Source organism: Melanotaenia boesemani, chromosome 11 (genome assembly GCF_017639745.1).
Source record: "Melanotaenia boesemani isolate fMelBoe1 chromosome 11, fMelBoe1.pri, whole genome shotgun sequence".
NCBI classification, from domain to species: Eukaryota; Metazoa; Chordata; class Actinopteri; order Atheriniformes; family Melanotaeniidae; genus Melanotaenia; species Melanotaenia boesemani.
Genome location: NC_055692.1, coordinates 13,042,657 through 13,061,339, shown reverse-complemented (window position 1 = coordinate 13,061,339; position 18,683 = coordinate 13,042,657). Strand labels below are relative to the sequence as shown.

The window sequence follows — 18,683 nt, the reverse complement described above, 5'->3', positions numbered from 1 at the left end:
TAGCAATCAGTAGTGGTGGGGTGGGGCTCGTTGAAGAAGCAATGAGGCAACAATTGAGACATCTCGTCACTGTGACATGTGTTTCGGTTCACCAGCAATCGTTCAATAGTTGTTCGTTCAATGGTTGCCCCTACATCTACTCAGTCGCCACTTTAGTTTACATAGTCTGCCCCTCTGTCTTAAGTTCCTGCCCCAGACTCTCCTGCTATGTCTTTGTTTATTTTGGTAATGGATTCCAAGTTGCTATTGTTGTTTATGGCACTTAGTGATTGATGGGAAAAACTCACCTTCTCTTAACCCCCCCTACTTCCCCCCTCTAAAGCCATTCCTGAACACACATTGCGGAGAACAAGTCCCATCCCATTCTTCTGACAAACTGACTCATTGGCATCCGGATGCTCGTTTTTTGGACCAGCGGGCCGTGCCTTTAAATCAAGAAGACCTTTCTGAAAACAAGATCGAATCTGTGTGGCTATGACTCCAAAAGGGAAGGCAGAGATTATATGCGTGGACGGTTCGGGGGTCCCTCTATTCATCGACCATGTCACCCCATGGGGGAGGACTAATTGGTGGCCCCAAAGAGTCCCCTGTTTTGTCCCCGCCGCTCACAAAGGCATCGGGGTGCGGTCGGGTAGAGGGTGGGGGTGGAGGGAAGCAGCAGTAGAGACAAGCAGGTTTCCCATAGAATAGTTGGCTGGAACGCACTGGAGGGGGGCCTCGCCACTAGGTTGCAAGGGAACAAGACACATTCATTCACTCATCCACTCACTCATTCATGCACTCACACATTTACACACACTCAGTGGGGGATTCTGGTGCCAGTTGCTGGCCTCCTCTTCTACAACTGATCCAAGACTGACCCACATAGTCAGCCATGTGTGAGGCATCCCTTTATCCCACAGCCCAGTTGAAACATTGAGTTATGGGTGTTCTCTGGAGCTCCCTGCCTTCTCGGCTGAGACTGCACTGGGGCCCCATGTGGGACGACATTGTTCACCCCGACCCAAGGACAATGAAGCTGTTGGCTGGGCTGGGAGAGAGGGAAGGAGGAGAGAAAGATGGGTAGAAAAGAAAAAAGACAGAGAAATAGATTGAGATAGACAGAGGATAATTGAGAGAGGAAGGGAAAGTATGAGAGGTACTGATGAAGAGATACGAGATAAGGAAAGTGTTGGGGTAAAAGACAGAGATTGCATTGTTGGTAAGAGAAGGGGAAGAGATAAGAAGTTGAGATGACGAAGGTGAAAGGGAAGGAGAAGATAGGCATGAGCGATAAAAGGAGAGAGGCAGTAAGATAGACACTGACATAGACAGCAGGCAAAAGACTGAGCCAGTATGCGAAATTATTGATTGCAGTGTGTGCTGGGTGTCTTCAGCTGTCGTAGCTGCATCCAGAGTGAAGTCGTTAGTGTCTGCAAAGCATGGAGCCATGGACATTAGTGGCTCTTTAACAAACTCTGTATTGATTATGACTTGGAGGAAGACTTACATGTATACCAAGGGATAATGTCCTGAATGGAATTAGCACCATAGCTCTGGTAGTGACATTGAACAGGCCATCAAGACGAGAGAAAATGGGAAAACTATCAGTCCCAATAAGAACGATGTTCTTTTTTTAAGTAAACACTTAATTTGATCATTTCTCTCTCAGCAGTTTTTATGAGCCTTTTAGTCTATTTGACCTCCGTAATATTCATTCTAGATTCAAACATTTTAAGCTGCTAAGAGCATTTGAAGAAGCTAAAAGCAATAGTTTATCTTAAAGGCATAAAGAGCATAAATCTGGGAATAGGAGCTGCAAAGGTGTAATGGATTGTTTAACTTGTTATAATTTTCTACTGGCTTTCATCATTTTTCCCTATTCATTTTTACCATGATTAATGAGTGGACTGGCTCTCAAAGAGAATGATTTAATTGACAAATTACTATGAGGCCAATCAAGCGATTGTGCTGATGATTAAAAAAGGGTCCCTTCATATGCAGTGAAGCAAGTCAAGTACACAGAATGTTTTGTTATAGAGAATGTTGCAGGTATTGCTAATTTTCGAGAAGGCTGAGATGATTGTTCACTTCTTTATTTAAAAAAAGACATCTTACAGTTCTATGAGTTCAGTAGGAATTATCGCGCTTTAGAGAGAAGTACATATGCAGGTAGGCTTTCCAATACAGACATATACATTGGTGCATGCTCACGGAACGACATCACCCGAGACAAACAAATTAATCTTTTTTTCACTTCAAGTTGTCCCTTTGAGCTATTTGTTTTGACGTTCTGCAGCATTAGCATTCACAGAAACAAATGAAAGATGTTTAATCAAATGATTAAAGCTGCTAGTTCCAACGGCAGTCTAGTTGATGTATGCCAGCTGTCATCTCTTTGGTATATCTTGCACATTAATCACTTGTTCACATTGGACTATGGAGACTGTGGCAGTGTAAGATTGCATACATAGAAAAGCGTTTGCGTGAAAGGTTAAGTTGCAGTTAATTGTTTGTAGTACTACAAAATATTGCAGTGCATTGATTTCATTCTCAACTTAACTTGCTTACTTTCTCTGTGCTTGCTTCCAAACTTAAAGAGAAAGGAATGAAACAAAGAGTAATTTGGTTCTAACCGGTTCTCCGTCTTCCAGCACACATACCCCCACAAAACCAGTAGCTTGTCATCAGACTTAAGTGCTGTGTGTATGCAACACACTCGCTTCTGGAACCCATTTTAGAGCAGGGTAAAACCACATAAAAAGGTTTACCCCTATCTTTCCAACCATACTCCCTCCACTTCACTTTTTCAATCCCTCTGCTTCTGTTAGAAGATTAGACAACTTTACCAGATCATATAATCAGATGTGAACCATGGATGAAAATGCCCGAACAAATGCATTTTGATAGCTCCCGAAAAGAGGGAGACATATGCAGGTCATTATGCCTTTCCTCAAAGACAGCTGCTGCTTCTGAATCTCAGAACTCCCTGAAAGTCTCTGGCGTAAATGGAAGGTAATTACCATATCAGAGATCAAGACTCTGGGCTCTGACACCACTTTTTCAATTACTCAGAAAGGTTGTTAAGATGCAAATTCAACAAAATGGCTGAAACCCCCAGAGAGGGATACAGTTTCAGACCCAAACTGCTTCTTAAGTTTCTTTGCTCATCACTCTTTAACAGACGAAGGGAGAGGGAGAGATAGAGGATGGGTATAGTGATGCAGGCAATCTATAATTTATTTTATTCATTAGAATGACAACCCAACATCCCATCTGCGCACAAACATTTCATGTACAGTCCTGCCTTGAATCTTTTCATCTGAACACTCAAAACAATCCCTTTCAATCATGATTCAGGAGTAATGCTTGCATCTTAGATAGTTTTAAATCTTGAAAACATCACGTAACTTTTGCTAGAACAGAACATTTATTTTTCATGAAATATGCACAAGACAGATTTCTTGTCATGAAACAAAGATCTGAATTTCCCCCTCAAATCCCAAAAGCGTTTCCCCACCACTGCATAGAAAATCACCTCATTCTAATTTAAATCATACATTTGTTTTCAGAGTTTCAATATTTGGTTTGCATGGCTGTTATCTTGTGGCGCAGATGAATTATACACCAGCAATGCACAGAATGATTCTGTATGCTTTTTCATAGTCATGCAAGTCTGAGATTCTGCCTTTAGCACAAGCTTAGAGGAAATGATTCATTGTATTTTTATGGGAGGATGTTGGAGACCAAACCATTAAAAATGCATGTATTCATAGCAACCTGGGCATAGATTTTTATATTATTTGTTAAATTTAGTCTACATTGAAAACCTCAAAACAAGATATATTAGTGATATCAACAAAAACCTTTAAGCGTTGTTACAGTTTTACAATGATAGCTAAAAAATTTAACAATGCCCATATTTCCCCTCTCGTGTTTCCCTGTCTGTGTAGCAATGCAGCTTACAAGTTGATGAAAATTTTTAAACATCCACCTACATTCTTGAATTTCAGCTGCCATATCTTGCTGGATGACAGCATTGATTGCCTGAAAAGTGTTGCTGTGACAGTCTGCAACAGTGTGCATAAACTGGAGAAGATAAACAGTGTGCACACATTGTTGATTTGCTGATTGATAAAGAATATCAGTTGCATTCTCCCTTACACTGAACAATAGTGTCAGAACTTTCAGCCCTGAATTGTGGCATCAATACATTTGGGCATGTGGACTAACTTATCTAGTATAACTTTTCTTGTTTCAATAAACACAGTGAAACATTGCAGAATAAATTAAAGCATTTTCCATCTTCGTTACAATAGTCTCTCATGTTTCTTTCAATGAGAAAAAATGGGCAATGCTGCCTCTGCAAAATATTTTCATCATCCCAACAAGCCATCTTATCTTGTCTTGTTTTAATCGGTTACACCAGAAAATGAGGCAGCTGAGGACACATTTTCCGCTTTACTGCATGTTTTTGTTTCTGCTGCAGGTTTGTCAGGGTGCTAGTTTCAGCTCCAATAAACTTTTTACAAACCTTACAAAGCATGGTGGTCTGTTCCACACTTGACTTTTTCCACATTAAGAAAACCATTTTCAGATAAGTGAAGTAACTTCACAACATTTCTTTGATATAATTTCATTGTCTTTAGCTGTGACTTTGCTGCCATGTAAGTGACATCCTAACTTGAGTATATTTTTATGGTGCTGTATGTTTTGCTCCTTACTGCAACAACTGGCAGCAGAAGAAATGGGAGTTAACCAATAGGAACCAGCAGAAATGATAAGTGAAAGTTGTCATGGAGAAAAGTGAATTTCAAAAGCCTTGCAAGATGTGAACGATTTGGACACTAAGTGTTACTTACTTTTCCTGCTGCTGAATCATTTCCCCATTTATATGTTCTGTCAAAAAAGCACGAATCAGAAGATTTCTGTTGTGATATGCCAAGTATGCTCTGATAGCAATGAATCAACGTGTCTTTATGAGATAATGCGTGCTGTGTGATTTTCTTATGAATTTCTATGGGACAACTTGGATAACAGAGACCTGATACCTGGAGAAAATATACAGTAACTGAAGATGCAGTTGACTGGTGCTACCAGGAACGCTGGGAACACTGAGTGTGTGTGTGTGTGTGTGTGTGAGTGCCAGAGCCTGGAGGAGGGAAGTCTCTAGCTGAGGTCATGCCATGCAGGCCTCTCCTTTGGGGCCCACCCTGCCTGGCAGCTACACAAACACGCATACACAAATACAGACACACACTGGGGCCAGTGCCAAATAAAGAGTTGAGGAGACTCCATGGCTCTGCAGTATGAATAGCTGTCTCTTAACTCTGTGTGCTGCTCATCATGATGGCCTCATTATGACGGAGCTGAATTGTGTTGGTATGGATGTGTGTGTGTATTTGAATAACTGGAAAAGAGAGAAAGAAAGAGAATGACAGGCCGAGTGACATGAAAGCCTTCATGTGCGTCCATGTGTGGCATGTTCATTCAGTCTGTGTATGTGTATGTGTTGCAGCGTTAAGGGGTTACTCCTGTTTTCTCAACTCCTAAAGTGAGCATCAACATGATCTTTCCTTTTGGTGGATATTTTTGGTTTTTATGTGTTACATTGCAAAAGCCCACAACACGACTGCAGTTTCTACGAAAGCTCTGAAAGACTTATGTAATAATTCATTACAAGTGCATATTATACACATATACATAAAGTTTGCTTGCTCTCTAATGTTACTGCCTAGCCTGGTTTTTCCCCTTGACAGCCTATACTGAGAATTCATGAATTATGCAGATTACACAGGAGGGCTGGTTTGCTGTATGTGGGGAGAGAGGAAAGTACGACTCCGTAGCGAATTATGATAATACACACAAAACAGTTTTGCTCAGTTGGAAAGAAAAGGCAAGAAAAATGCGATAAACGGGATGCTGTTGCTTTTTTTTCTTTTCTGTTTTTTTTTTACTTCTCCAGTGCCTTGCTCCATCTCTCATGCTGTTTCCTTGAGTTGGTAAAAACACTTTGGTGGTAAGAGGGGGATTTATTTGCATTTCCATGCCTTGCCTTTCTGTTTGCCTTTAAGTAAACATAAGAGTATCCTGTGTGTAGTGCCCTCTCTTTTCCTCGCCGCATTTTCAAAATCACTTGTTCTTATCTCTTTACCCATCACAGTAAAATGTTGAGATTTTATGTTTGTAGATAATATAGATGTATGTCATCTTAACGTTTCTCAGCCAAAAGAAGCCGGTGTCCCATGCCGTCACATCTAGATTGAGAGGAATGTGGAGGGTTTTAAAAGGCTGCTTTTTTTTTTACACCAAAATATGACACTTTCTTAAACCTAACTAAGTTCTGGTGGATACACCTTCTCTCATCTAAATCAAAATTCTTTGTGCATACTTTATTGGCCACATATTTTCAAGGTTAGCTGGACACATTGTTGATTGCTACATCTCAACTCAGTTTCATTCAGATTGTGTCCTGTTCACAACAAAATTTCCTCTGAAGTTTCTGACTAGAAGGATTGTTGCTCCTTTTTCAAGATATCAATCCATTTCCCTTTGCCGTACAATCCTCCGCTTAAAAAAAATTTGCTCCAAAATGCCTAAAACATTGAGAGCATCCTACTTGCACCACAACCAAACACAGCTTTACTGTTACTTTTATTATTAATTTATTTAAAGGTTTGATGTTTGATATTTTGAACTCTAATAATGATATCACAGTGTAATGATGTTCCTACCAGAGAGTACAGTCATACTCCCCCTCTGTGAGTCCCTTCTGTTCAGTCCTGCAGATTTTCTTCCACAAAATAAACTGCATTCATTTGCTAAAAAGCTTACCTCAAAGAGAGGGCTAAAACCCATGTTACAGTACGAGCTACTTGAAGGGCTTAAAGTTAAGTTTCATCTGTCATTTTAGCTCACTTTGTTGTATTTGTTGCATAAATGCAATGCCGAATGGTTTTCAGAGGTCTTTAATGATGCAATCTCTATGAGTTCTTTGATAAGAAGATCATATGCCAAATTTATTTTGTTCATGATAAAAGATAATCAGATTGTCCATCTTCACATGAACTAAAGCCTAACAGAGCAGCAAGTGAAAGAACGACAGGATGAAACAAAATCAGTGATCTCACATTGAACACACTAAAAAATGGTAAAAACAAAACCATGGAGATGAATCCCAATCTCCTGAAGACCCAAGAACTTACTTCACCACTCAACCTCCAACATAAGTTTTTAAAGTGTTTATTTTGGGGACAAGCCTTTATTTGACATGTACTTGTCTGAAAGGGGTCAGAAAGAGATGGGGATGACACATAGTACACTGATAAAAAAAAAGAAAAAAATCACTCCATGCATCATTCTATTACGTACTTTGAGCAAGAATAGTCTATAAACTACTTTGAACACAAGAAATAAAATTTCTGAGTAAAATCAACTTTATTTTAACATTCCTCTTGCCATGTCTTTGTGTGAACTCCCAAATCTTAAGAATGTCAAACATCTATTTTAAAGTTAAACAAAGTTTATTTTTCCAATTACACCACTACTTATTTTAAGTGAAACCAAATCAAGCTTTTCAATTTTCTCATTACTTACTTAAAGTGGTATCTACTTAGGTTATTCAATCTTCCTACCACTTCATTTAAGTTGAATTTACAAAGTTTGGTCAAACAGACAATAGAATAAGCAAAACTGGCCTGAGTGCATTACCACGGCTGACTACACAACAGCCTGGCTTTGTGTTGGAGGAAGACCCGTCCTTAAGTAGCAGCTGCAGGGGATCAGTGTGATGTGGCTCAGGTGTGCAGGTAGTCGCCTCCTCAGCAGGCTTGACATATACCTTATAATGTGCACTGGGAGGACCTGAGAACCTGAGAAACAGTCTAAAACCAGCAATTTTACAACTGGACAAGATGGGAGCTTGTTCAGTCCCTTTGAAATGGGGCCTGCTATGGTTTTTAGACATGCAATTTAACCATGAGATCATGGAAGTTGGAGGACATTGTTTTGTTCACCCCAACACCATGAAGCATGAAGCACAATCAAATAGATAAATGAGGTAATTTGGCATTAAAACCAAAAATGAAGCAAAACAAACAACTAAAAAGAAAACATAGATGCCCCCCCCCCCCCCCCCCAATTCATTCAATCTTTCTTTCTTTCTTTCTTTCTTTCTTTCTTTCTTTCTTTCTTTCTTTCTTTCTTTCTTTCTTTCTTTCTTTCTCTTATTTTCTCACAAGTTGAGGAAATTCAAATAGTGGTTCTATTCACAGGCCAAAGTCAGAACAGAGTAAATGAAACAAGGCTGTTTGTTGTGCAGCTTCACATAAGAAGGTAAGCTTGGATTACTTGAAAGTGTTCTCTAAAGAAAATGATGTGGAAATCTTATGATTTGAACAAAACTTATTGACTACAAATAATCTTGTACAGACACAAACTTGTGTTTTATTGTTTAATATTGTATATTTATTGTTGATGCATTTACATCTTGCCAGATTTATTATTTTTTTAGTGCATAGAGCCACAAGCTGGAACTTGAACACGAGCTGGCTGTGTTGAAGAGCTTCAGCCTCTACACATTGTGCACTCAGTCAATTAGTAGAGCTACCTAGTGTCCCCCACCACTACTAAAGTGGTGGTTTGTTTATGAATTGATAAGGCACAAGTTTCTGAATAATATTTGAAGATCTTGTGCAGTTTTCTGAAATGTAATATGCAGTTCTTAACCTTATGACTGGGTTGCTTTACTTCTTTGTGAGAACTACTTGTAATGTGTTATATCCTCACTCCTCTTCATCCTGAACATACTCTAAAGAATCCCTTCATTTAATTTAGCTCCTTTATGCCCTACTTTCTGCAACCTCCTCTCTGAAGTTGGATCATCACCTGTATCCCTCTGCAAATACTCTTCTCTCAATCTCTCTCTGTCTCTCTCTCTCTCTTTCTCTCGTCACCTGTTTGTGCTGCTCCCTGAGGAAAGAGCCCCTACGGCCCCACATCTCCCATTCATTCGCTGGTGCCACCGCTGCAGCACCATAATAACACTCGGCAGTCCTCCCAGTGCATCTAGTGTTTTCATTTTGGCATTAGCTACGCTACCCAAGCAGGCAATTCTGATTGTTATTGGAGCGGCTCTGAGTGGGCTCAGTGTTGGTCTCCCATTCAATTAAACAAAAAGAAAGGATGAAGGCATATGAGGAGGGAGAATAAGGTGGGAAAGACGAAGAGAAAAACTGAGCAAAAATGGATATGCTCTGGGAAATTTTATTGCAGGGAAAGAGGCAAAACAGTTCGTTCTTCCATCAGAAGAAACGTGATCTCACACAGTTAGAAAGCATTGGCTGGCCTTCACCACGGCCAGGGATAGACGTCACCTTTGCTTTTAAAATAGTTAATCTGCTCCTGGAGGGACAATGACTGCTTTAAGTCCTTCTCCCCTCTGTCTGCTCTCTCTTTCTCTCTCTCTCCCTCTCTCTCTGTCTATTAAGTCCCTCCCCCTCAGCTAAACCCCTCTGAGGCACATTGCTCGGATTAGCTTGTGTTGTTGCATCTCTCCAGCTCTGTAGCATTGGCTGTATATGCAAATATAGCAGTGTACAGTATAGGATAAGATACTTATCTGTGGAAAGAGGAGGGTGATAATTTTGTAATCTGGTGGTGCATGGTGCATCTCACACAGAAACACAGAAAAAATTGCTTACTGACCAGACATATATTGTATATTTTAAAAACTATGGTGTTTCAGACTTACTCCCACTTCTTTTTTTTTGTGGTTGACCGTAAAGAAAACCAAAGCTGCATTTACTGTGGAGCTAAGTCACGAAAGTCCTTGAAACTCACACAAAGATGTTGTCTGGCTATGTCAATTCCCTCAGACTGGATTCAGACTCTGGTTTGGCTTTGTAATTTCCTTCTGACCCATCTGAGAAATAAAAGACAAAAGTGGTTGTTTGAATTCTGATTCATGTCAGATAACAGTTGTGCTTACTTGTCATTAGAGAGACTATAAGAATACTCAAAATGAAAATGTAATGAACTGCACAAATGCAATTGAGACTATACCTGTAGGGCCATTTGGATTGATATGATGCACTTTGAGCATTTAGATGATCTCACCATAAACTGAAGAGACCGTTCAAACAGCCCTGTCCTTTACTGCCCTCACATGACATTGTCACTTACAAATTACATTTACAAACCACTAATTTGTTTTCCAAGCACAGTCTCTTACAGCAGAGACTGGATTATGTCCCTTGGCACGTTTCTTTCTTGGAAGCATTACCTGTATTTACTACTCAGAAGTCATAAGAAGTCAGTCAAGATTCAGTAGTAGGCATGTTGAAGTTGGTGTGTTGAAGAGTGAAATATTTGCCGCTGAGTTGCAGAGAGGAACAATGTCTTTGCTACCGTCACCTTTTTTAGACCTGTCACCTGTAACCTTTGTCCTCATCCGGCCATCCTCTAGATAGCTTGCTGTTTATCCTCGTGACATGGTCTGCTGCCATGCCATGAGGGGATTAGCTGTTGCTGTCTGTTTCCGTTGTCTTGTCTACCATCCACTTTCCTCAACCAGCAAATAGCCACCAAGGACGCAATGGTGGGCTTGATGCATGAGCAATCCAGAGGGGGAGTTTGACTTCACAGCAGCAATTTTGACAGCACTTCAGCTGTCAGCCTCCGTCTTTTGACAGATGTAGTCAAAGGGCAAAGCAGATGGCTGAGCATCTCTGCAAACATGTCAGATGCTGGTGTACCTGTGTGGCTTTGATCTATTCTTCAGAAATGTCTTAGATTCAACATGAAAATGTCATTTTATGACTGTTGCTTTGGAAACCAGAGAGCAACTTCTGGCTACTCAGCATGATTGCTAGTTTCTGTTCATTCATTACAGTTACAAGCAGGCTGATTAAGAATATCTAAATGTGTAGATGGACTTCCCTGCTAATTCCACCTACTAAAAATCACCGTGTAAGTTGCTTTTAACCTGTAAGTGAGTGATATTAAAATTCCAAATGAGTCTGAACTTTCATTTTATCATTTCACAGATGTCTTATCTTTGCAAAAGATAAATGAAAATGAAAAAGGAAGGCTTCTTGATTGGCGCCCTGAACTGATTCCCTCACAAACTGCTGGATTGAAGAGACAACCAGTTACCAACCTGACCTGTGACAGAAACAAAGGTAGATGACTGGACATACATGTGATTTATACACTCTAATGTATTCAGTGTATAGTTGAAGCACTTATCACTTGTAAGGACACATCTGGAGCAGAATGGTATCCATAAGTTCTGGCCAAAAAGCACTAAAGTCATGTCATCAATATTTTGCATGCAAAACAAATTTTGGTCAAGTTCTTCAAATAGTCAAGCTGAAATATAATTAAGGGGAGCGATTTATCCTAAAGACATTTAGTCACACCCCTCATATAATACAGAATAGCGCAAACTGGAGGTCAGAGAAGCTGTTAGATACCTCAAATCTTTCTTTATTCTTTGAAAACCATTTATAGATCAGGTTTGCTCTTGTGTATCCAACGGGTATTGATTGGATTGAGACTGGGTCGGGTCAGTGCCTTTGGCTTTCGTTTTATTCTTTATACTTTTCCTCAGGAGATTTCTTGTGGTGTATTGGGTGTATTGTCCTACATTGCAATGAGAAGAAGTGTGCTTAGTTTGCAGCAACGTTAAGGTGGTTGGTATATGGCAAGCAAGGCTTTTCAGCAGAAAATGCATCGTAAGAAGATGATTAATGTTTCAGTGAATTTAATGATGTGGTTAAACAGTGTTTATGTGTACAGAAATCCAAGTGAATCATTTTTTGAAATTTAAATGTGAGGCCAAATCCAGAAGGGCTCACTACATACCTTTGAGATTGTTGTTATTCTTACCTGTACTTTGTGTTGCAGGCTGATCATATGCTCATGCTTGGTGATGTTGATCCAAAAGATTGTTAAAGTTGTTGTCACATAAGTCGTCCTCTAAATTCCCCAAGAGTATCTTCTTTAAGCCAGCTTGATTGGGGCCTTAAGCTTCAGTTCTGTCTGACAAGATAGCTCGTTTGCATTGTTGTCTCTTTGAAAATTCCATGTCCGTTGGAATTAAATGCACAAATAGTTAAATGGTTTAAGTTGCCGGATGAGCAACTTGATCCTCTTATGTCTTTAGGGGTCCTAACTCTTTTAGTAAAGCACAGAATTCATTGTTGTAGCCAGCAGACTGTAAAGTGCGGTCTTGCTGGCTTTCTCTGTAATTGCATACACGTGATGGTGAGCATGCATGTGTGTGCTTGTTGGATGGCGCTACGGACCCTGTCCTTGGATAAGAAATGGGGGTGCTGCTGGTGGTATTGGTTTGGATGGGATCATATCTGGATGGATAAAAGAAGGATTTGATGGAGGGATAGATGAGAGAGGGGGGGGGGGGGGGGCAGCTTACTCCAGGGACCCATCATCATCAAAGACAGAATGAGGAAAACAAGAAAAAATGAAAAAAAAAGGCATTTCTTATCATCAATTTTTCTCTAAGTCCATTGTGACAGCAGCTGAGGTCTGCTATGTTGTTTACTTTTACATTGAATGAATATTTGAACCCTGAGCAACCCTGTCCCTCTCTTCATCCACCTCCTCCTCACTCCTGCTCCTGTTCACTCCTTCAGTTTATGCCTTTATTTACATTAAGTTGATTTATTCAAAAACTATTATGAGAAACTCATTAATAACATTTTCTCCTGAATATAATCTCCTTACCAATCTGAGCCCAGGCGAGGACAATGAGGGGGAGCCAAAAAGGGAAATAAGAACAATTGAGGCAAAGACAAATGAGGCAGACAGATGGATTATATTCAAGACTGAACAGCCAAACTAGTGCAGTTAGCTGTAATTCTGCCCATCTTTGTAGATATATTGTCTGAGTGAGGAGAACCAGACTTGTCTTTATCTCAAGAGTCAGATGGATGCGAAGGAGAAATGCTGAGAGAGGAAGCGAGAGGAAAAGGCTAGGCTGTAAAAGCCAGAAGACTGGGAAGGAAGAAACAAACTAGAAGCAGACAAAGGGAGATGCGAAGTCGGGGGAAGCTCCGGCCCCAGTTTTTCTGGTTGATGATGATGAATTACTTTGACAGAGTCAATCAGGATGAAATGTTAACGTAAGTGTGCCAGCGGATGCAGTCGCAGCCAGACCAAGTCTCCTATTGGAAAACGATATGATTAGTCAGAGCTCCCAAATGCACGTGAATGTTCAGACACTCGAATGTGTGCATATTTGCTGAGAAATTGAGTCGCGCAACAAATCTCTGAAGAAATTAAATTTTTATTTGCTGGCTATTGATTTATGTGTACTGAACTTCGGCACTGTGAGGGATGAAATGTATGAGATGTCACTACATTCATGACATTTGTACACATGTAAGTGTGTGTATCACTGAATAATGTTTGGTAAGAGAGATTCATACAGAGAGGAGTCTATGTGGTTAAGACTTTTGAAAACACTCAGTTTCCTTTTATGTGGTCTATGTAAGAATGGTAGCTTTACACTGTGTTTTAGTGCTAATCAGCAAATATTGACTCATTGGCTGTTCCAATCCATCAGCAGAGGAAAACTTTAGTTTATGATTAAATGTTTTTATAATTTGAAATCATTGACTGCAAATCTCACAAACAACAGATTTCAAGTTTTTTGGCTTCACTTTGTTATTTGATTTAAAATTAGTGTGCAAGCAGTGATGCTGTACTCTTTGGTTTTACAGCCGAATTCATGATCTGAATAAGTGTTAAACAAAAAGCAGTCAGTCACATATCAGAAATGTAGGGCCTTAGCAGAAGATTTTGGGAGAAATTATAGTAATCAGTTTAAATAGCTGTCATTAACAGCTAACTTAAAGCACTTCTTTGTGTTTGCTGAAAACAAACTAAGCCATCAGTCATTTACTAAAGAATGCACTATAAAAAAAAGAAGGTGCTACAGGCATGAATCAATGTCTTCTTACTCTCAATCATTTAGAGCTGATAAAGCGTTAACTTTTGTGTCTTTCTAATATTGAAGACAAAAACTGAGCCTTCCTCAGCTTTATTTATTTAACTTCTCAGCACAGTGGAGTGACAAAAATAAACTCTTCATCAACTGTGTAAACTGCTCTGATAGATGTGGATGCTTTGGCTGCTTTTGTCTCTTCCTAAATCCACCCCTCCACCAGCACACTTGAGCGACCATCCCCAAACTTGTGCTAAAAGTTTTAGAATTTATTCATACATTACAGGAAGGTGTAAGTAAGAGGCTGTTTGACACAATAGAGGTTTGTTGTCTGGTAGTCAGTTAGGCAGACAAAGCAGCAGACAAAGAGATCAGACAGACATGGAAACAACCAGAGGTTTTCGTGGTTTTGATTGAAAGGGGGCTGTAATCTTGGCATTAGCTTAACATCACAGTGAGTGGGCTCGGCTGGCTCAGGTTTTCCCTCTGTGCTTTCACAGTGTGAAGCCTGGGAAGCTGCAGGTAGGCACACGCCCACCATCTGACCGACTGCCTGACACAACACTTGCAAGGGCAAGCACATAAGCACATTGCACAAACACTCACAACAGCCCATCGCTGCGGTCTCGCTCTTCAGACTCTTCACACTCCTTCCTTCATTATCACTCAAACTGAGAACAGTGGTTCAAGGCTAAGGCTCTTGCCACTTTCAGTCTGGCTCGTTTAGTGATTTAAATATTTCCAGCTCCAAAAAAGAAAACAAAAAGGACAAGACAGTTTTTATTTTCTGTCTTCTCTCTACTTTTTATTTCTGGAATTCAGCTTGGGAACAAGAAAAAAAACCCCAAAAAAAAAAAAACCCAAAACAAAACAAAAAAAAAACCAACAACCTAACCTTTCCCCCTTTTTTTTTTTTTTTAAATCCCTGAAAGCATCACAAACCAGCTTGCCTGACTTGGCTTAGTTTGGTCCTGCTCAGCTCACCACCCACTAGCAGAAATTTACAGCCATGATGTATGACCCTGGCTGCTGAATTAATGCGACATTTCCATTAGAAAATTGCTTGACACAGCTGATATAAGAAGTTAGTGATCACAGAGATGCTGCGACATAGCATGGAAAATTGCTTATCGGAGAACCTTCATCTGCACTTAGCTGAAATTTGTGATGGAGGACAGATACAGAGGCTGCAATATTGCATGCATATATATATATATATATATATATATATATATATATATATATATATATATTGCTGAGAAGGATGTTGCAGCTTGTAAACTCTCATGTAAAACTTGAAAGAAATTTCAAGGCAAATGTCAGTTGAAAAGTGGTGATTTAGATGTAATTTGATACTTTGCACCAGTTAGTAAATGATGATTTTAAAGTCTGTAAAGATGCCACCATTCACTGTAACGCTGTAATTAAGGGATGATTGCAGTGCATATGAGAAACATTGATATGATCCTAAATTTAAACTGCAGTAAAACAAACACAATGCTATGTTATCTTTATTTTAACACCAGACCATATTGTAATTTAGGTCTTATCTCTCCCTGAATTGTAATGTTTCATGTAAAGCCTCTTTAGTTGTAAAGCATGAGAGCAAAAGCTTGTAATGTGGTAATTACTTTCTTGAAGAAATGGGCCCCGATAATAATATAGCTTTATGTTATAAGCAATAACATTACATCACTTGAAGTAGAGTCCATCAATGGGAGCATGGCATTTTCCCTCCCATGTGGTAATCACATAATATTTTTTCACATAATTTGCTTCTCAATCTCAGTTTTTTTTTATACTACAGCATAAATGAAGTTCATCTTCTTTGTAATGATTTTGTGGTCTTTTTAGAAAGAATGCACCTCTGTTGTGGCTAAAGCATTCATGCTGCTCATTACATAACAGTGGCATTCAGTATAACTCTGACTTGAGTGCTTGTCATGCCAGTACTCTTAGTTTGAAACTTGTATAACGTGAGACTTCAAATCCTGCATGCACAGCAGCCAAAAACACATATTGAATTAACTGAATTTAACCAATAATCCAGCTAATGTTTACTGTATGCACAAATCTAAAGGGATTTTGGCTGCAGGGTCATAGCTAATGGAGTTGATAATTAGCCTAAGTAGTTATTGTTAATAGGTTCAGCAGTTTGTGTAAGGTTTTGTTATCCTTTCCACATGACTTAATTCCTGAACAGGTGACAGGCATTTTAAGGTAAAATATGTTCAACAGCAGGGATGGTTTTAGGTGGCTGTAGAATGGCATTTTTGCACCATTTTTGACTTTATTGGGAATTGAATCGAAGTCAGTTAAGAAAAAAAAGGACACAATTTTTATTTAACAAATTTTTCACTATAAATGCGGCATGTCGTGTTGTTTCCGAATGCGAGTTTCCCTGTAGCAGCATTTGTGTTTTTGTGATCATGAATCATGTTTTACTGTGAGCATGTCTGAACATACTTCACAGCACAGCGGGCACTGTATAGTGACACACTAATTGTGCTGATCGGCTTGCCTCTAATCAGGTTTAATGACAGAGACACTTGTTTCCTGAAGGCTCAGATCCTTTCATCACTTCCCATGCGTATCTTTGAGGATGCTGTTTTCAAAAATGCCCTCCCTCTCCATTTTTTCATATCTTTTCTCCTGAAGTGGGATTTATTTGCAGCTAAACCAAAAACACAAATAAATTGTTTTCCAAAGTGTTTCCTGTGTCGTCATAAATCATTTATAGTATTGTGTTATCACATTTTATGACATAATCTAACAGCAAACACTCGGCAAACTGACAACATGCAATTTGCTGTCTGTTGTCCTGCATTCATATTACTTTTCCTCTCCATGCATTTAGCTTTGCACACTGATGGGACATTTCAATGATCTGTTCGTTTTAGCATTGTCATCTGATTCAGCTTCATTTAGAGCTTATTACTTCTAAAATGTGTTCTCCAGAGATAACAACACTCAGACAAGAGCAGATGCTGTGGTACAATATGTTGCCAGTTAGTGACTATAGCCTCATGCACAAGCAGGATTGAATGTCCTGGTTTATCACAGATGATTCATAATGCTATTGGATATGATGCACTAACAGAAAACAAGATACACTGTTATCAGTATCACAATATCACGCACTAACACAGACTGTAATTGTGTTCAGTTTTTTCCATTCTCCATAATAAGTATGTGTGTCCTGACTTGGGTGAGAATGGAGTAAAATTCTGAAGGTTTATGAGTTTTTTTTTTTTCATTTTAGATGGTGGAAGAGCAGTGAAACTATAAGATGGAAGTCATAAATGTAGCATAAAGTTTTAAATATCTTTTGTAAGTTAGAGGCAGAGAGAAAGACAACAATAGTGTGTGTTGGCAATGCGTGCTCTTCTCTCCCCGACCCATGGCCATCTTAAGAGAGATTAGCATCATGCTAAGTCAGATCTGATAGGCTCGTTGCTGAGGAACAGCAGGCCAGTTAGCCAGTTATCAATGAGGACACAGACTCAGTCACTTAGCATAATGGAACTTACATCAAATGAACTGGGAGCTCAACAAGAAAGATGCCATTAACAGAGCTAGAAGGATTGTCTGTGATGCCAAACAGCAAATTAAATCATAGTGCATTTGCAGACTTTATGACTGAAACAGATGCACCTGATGTGATATCCAGCAACCTTATTTACAAAGAGAAATGGCATTCTGTCTTTATATGACTTCTGTCATTGGTCACAAAGACACACAACTGACTCTAGTATATGCCTCTCTCTGTAGCATTTAGTTACAAAACTGGGCATTAGTGGAAAATGCTTGTATTCTGTGTAAAATTTTAAGATAAAAAAATGCTGCAAAGCATGTTGAAAAGCAACATACCAATCACTGCATTAGGTCTAAAAGGATGCACAGATAGAGACTGTATCACACCTTGTGATACTCTGAAGCACACCTATTATGAAGAAGCAGGAGGCTGTGAGATGTGAAAACTGCACCAGATGGATACAACAACAGAAAATGATCACACCTCTTATTCATTCCCCGCAGGCCACCTGTTTTTATCCTGTCTATGCTTTTCCAGGTTTAGGTGCAATGAAAGGAAGAGAATATTACACAAACAGCTGCAGTTGAGTGTAAAAGCTAGTGCAACTTCATTCTTGGATATATTTTTTTCTGCCACCACATTTTCCTTCTTGTGTTGCAGCACAAAGTTCAGCACAATCCACAGGCTTTTCTGCCAAGTGGTTAGTAGATACTAAAGCATGTGAGTCTTATGGTTTCTTTATCCATGCATGGCACATTGATTACAACTTTATATTTAGTTAAGGCCCAGCAAGGACAAAAATAGAAAAAAAAAACCTCTATCTCTTTCTTCCAAATTTCCTTGAGCTGTTTATATCCATAAAAACCACTTAGTGAGCCGCCGTTGAGTATTGACTCAGAGACTTTTCTCATTTACAGCCAGGGTCTGTTGAGGAAAAAGGGTTTGTATTAACCATCCAGTTCTTGGGCCAGAATTACAGCTAATGTTTTATTGATTGCCCATCCTTTTTTATTTGTGGGAAAAACTAGCGCAGGATCACATCGCCCCCTCAGCTACTCCCCCCATTCTCTGAATACCTTCATGGATTTCTGATGTGACTCAAAGAACTTATTGTATGCATGAATTGTTGCAAGTCTGTTAAATTATCCCTTCTTCTAGCCAGGGAAACCTTCTTCTTTTTCTTCAAAAACTTAAACAAAA

The 18,683-nt window shown here is 39.4% G+C and overlaps 1 protein-coding gene across 3 annotated transcripts in view; it reads left to right on the top strand.

Moving 5' to 3' along the window:
- Positions 1-18,683, top strand: part of sema6a (sema domain, transmembrane domain (TM), and cytoplasmic domain, (semaphorin) 6A) — a 118,978-nt gene that overhangs the window by 18,290 nt on the left and 82,005 nt on the right. For 2 of the 3 annotated variants that reach the window (XM_041999050.1, XM_041999048.1), the window contains exon 2: positions 11,025-11,159. The exons of the other annotated variant lie outside the window; for it this stretch is intronic. The gene's annotated coding sequence lies outside the window, so the exon portion shown is untranslated. The remainder of the gene's footprint in view (positions 1-11,024; positions 11,160-18,683) is intronic. 3 annotated transcript variants of the gene reach the window in all.